Below are 3494 nucleotides of genomic sequence, written 5' to 3' on the forward strand. Positions count from 1 at the left end.
TTAGGAGATAATTTTCAGATGAATCAAAATGGTTACTTGTAACTCTCTTCAACTTTCCTCTGACCTAGAGAGTAGATAAGTGGGTTTTCAGGGACCCGTGGGGAAGTGGTACTATCAGAGTAATCACTTGCCCGGCTCTCTGTCCGGGTATTTGCAGATTGTTGCAACCACTATTCGTATGCACATTGCCTATTAGTGTCTACTGAAGTAAAGATAATATTTAGTGAGGTAGTAATCTCTTTTAGCTAAAATTAAAGTACAAAGAGGAAGAGTACCTTTAAAATACTGGAACAAGTTCTTAAAAACCCACAGCTATAATAATGAATTTGGGGGGCATATAAGAAAAATCAACATACTACATTTTTTCACAAGGACAGCATCAAATATACCCCAAATCTTAACTACAGAGATTTCCTCCCCCTAGGTTAAATATGCTTCAATTTATTATAAACTTAGCATATATAATTTTTCTTTGAAAACTCCAAGTTTATGCTAAGTCAAATATCTTCTCTTTTTTTGCTTTCCTTTCCATTTATTTCTCTTTTTAAGAGCAGGAGGAAGAAATTGCTTTCTTTCTTGACTTACAACCCGTCTTACAAATGTTGAATCATTGCCTAGGTGCATGAACTCAGTCCTGAGCAGTTTTAATTTATAGCAGCCAACATTTCTATAACATACGCTCTCTAAGAGGCCCACAGAAGAACCAGAAATCTGTGGTTGTGTAGAAAGTTTAATGGGAATGGAAAATCTCCACGTTTACACGTCTATCCTTGCATATTAATATCATTACATTTAAACGGTGGTTTGATTTCAAACATTGAATTAATTAAGAAGGGAACTTCCAGGTCGAGCTATAATGTCAAATCAAATGCCAACAGCTCCTTCTACTGGCTACTAGAAGAACAAATTTGGTCTCAATCAATGAAAAAGAAATTTGCTGTTTATTTAAGAAGCATCTTTACCAAATTAACAATTTTGAAAAATATCTAAGTTTGTTGGGAAACTTAAAAAGATGTGTACTTGTACTGAGAGGAAGAAAATACTGAGAATTGGGGAAATAGAAGTTGACAGTCATGTGAGTTTCCTACATCAATAAATGATTCCTGCTTCCACTGAAAAAATATGTGGTCACTATCTTGCCCACCACTCTCTATTATATAGAGTTTGGGTTAAAAATAAAATATAATCAAGGTTAGGTTTAAGGTTATACTTTCTCAAATTGAACACAAATATTAAATGAATATTCTGGAAGTTGAGAAATCAATAGAAATATTAAATATTTCATGATATCTCTTTGTTCTAAAAAAAGGAAAGAAAAAGGAGGGCTAGAGCAGGGATTGGGCAGGAACCAGGGCTGGTGGCAGAGGCTGCTGGCAGGTAGATTCTGGCTTCTGGGGCCAGCCGCCCATGATCCTACAGGAGGTGAACAGCAGCATCTTGGAGGAGACCCTCAAGTTCAAGTTTGAGTACAGCAGTTGCCAGAAACAAAACCAGAAGCAGTAGAAGTAACATTTTCAGATTTTGCTGGGCTCCCCTATTATATTTCATATCCTAATGCAGACAAAACAGAAGTGATGGTCAGCATTTCTTTGAAATTCTACATGGAACTTCAGGCACATGGTGCTGATGAGTTACTAAGAGGATGTACAGAAGTTTCTTGGTAAATCCAGAATCAGGATCAACGTCTCTTTGCTATACTACCTTGACAATCCGCCTGAACCCAAGGATTCCATTGTGCGGCAGGCTGGCATGTTGAAATGAGATTGTTTTGCCTCTGTCTTTGAGAAATACTTCCAGTTCCGAGAAGAGGGCAAAGAAGGAGAACAGGGCAGTGGTCCATGGTAGGGATGATGAAACCATGTATGTTGAGTCTTAAAAGGACAGAGCCACAGTAATCTTCAGCACAGTGTTTAAGGATGAAGACAGTGTGGTCATTGGAAAGGTGTTCATGCAGGAGTTCAGAGAAGGACACAGAGCCAGCCCCACAGCCACAGGGAACCGCCTCTGGAGCTGGAAGACATGGATGCTGTGGAGGGTGACAACATTGGCTATATTACCTTCGTGCTGTTCCCTGGCCACACCAATGCCATTGTTGAAGATAACACCATCCACCTGATCTACATGTTCCAGGACCACTTGCACATCAAGTGGGCTAAGACCAATATTCACACATGCATGCAGCCAAAACATCCGAAGTCCTCATGGTGCTGAACTTTGCACATCCAGATGATGAGAAGAAAGAAATGGAAACAATCATGGGGAAGACTTTTTCATCTGCCAACTCCTGGGAACTGGAAGAGGAAGCAGCTGGCAACTGAAGGTTGGAACACTTGCTATTGGATACTCGTAGCTTTTAATGTTGCATCTCTGCACATTCTTAAGGGAGTCTCCATTTTGGTTCCATTCTGTACACGTTTGGAAAATAATCTGCAGAAACGAGCTGTGCTTGAAGGACTTCTAGTTTCCAAGAATTAAAAAAAAGAAAGAAAGAAGAGAAGAAATTCCACTTAGTCCCCTTGATTTCTTTTCTATCTTCCCTCCCCCATCCCCCTTCCTTTCCACTCTTCTTCCAAGCTGTTTAGCTTTACATTATGTCACCAGTAATGAGTTGCAGGATAATGCAAGCTTAACTTGTTTTTTTCTAAGCATTTGAGTTCAAAACTCCTAGATCTAAAGAAATATGGTTGGGGTCATTAATAATGAAAATCATGCCATCTTATAAAACAAGTAAACAAATAAATAAGAAAACATTTTATTGTTATTTCAATGAGGATAAATAGTTAACTTTCAACTTGTATAATAAGAGTTTGGGAGCAAAGAATGTTGACCTCTTTTATTCAAATTCTACCATTTGATGAAACAAGTTGTCTAATTAGGGCAATAAAAGTAAAAAGTGTAATAAAATGTTTTCTCCCTAACCCCTTACCTTATCCTCCATGAAGACCACTGTCCTCCACCATCTGAAACAATCAATCTAGTTGGTACCACTCATTTAGAGCTGTCTCTGCCTCAAATTCCCCCAACTCTCCACAACTCCTGGCCTCATTTTCATACAGACATGTTCCCTGAACGTAAATGGAAAATGTAATAGCACACTCAGAAGTTTTCAAATCCCACTCATTTCAACAAGTGAGACTTGACAAGGTTGATCCGAGAGGCTCGTAGGAGAGGTTTTAGAATCTTGACATAAATGCCCTGTGAAGGAAAACCTTTCTTCTTCAGAAAGGATGGAATAGGGAACTGCAGAGACTCGGCATCCCGTTCCATGGCTGTGTCTCAGCAGTGATCTCCCCCACACTCCCGCTGGCTTAGTATGAACTCTGAAAACCAACATGTCATTTTTGAAAGATTACCAAGGCAAAATGATTCTTTAACTCTTTCTCACTCTTTCTCATCCCATCTTTCACCCGCCCCCCCTCCCCATACACACACACACACATTGCCAAAACATATATGTATCCTTCACCTTTGGGAAGTGAACCATTTATGTTAAA

The 3494-nt window shown here is 39.2% G+C and overlaps 1 pseudogene; it reads left to right on the top strand.

Annotated features, from left to right (window-relative positions):
- The first annotated feature begins 1407 nt into the window (after positions 1 to 1407).
- On the top strand, positions 1408 to 2318 carry LOC102242453 (annotated as a pseudogene).
- Positions 2319 to 3494: the final 1176 nt, after the last annotated feature.

This window comes from Myotis brandtii, unplaced genomic scaffold (assembly GCF_000412655.1).
Source record: "Myotis brandtii unplaced genomic scaffold, ASM41265v1 scaffold30, whole genome shotgun sequence".
In the NCBI taxonomy this organism is placed as follows: Eukaryota; Metazoa; Chordata; class Mammalia; order Chiroptera; family Vespertilionidae; genus Myotis; species Myotis brandtii.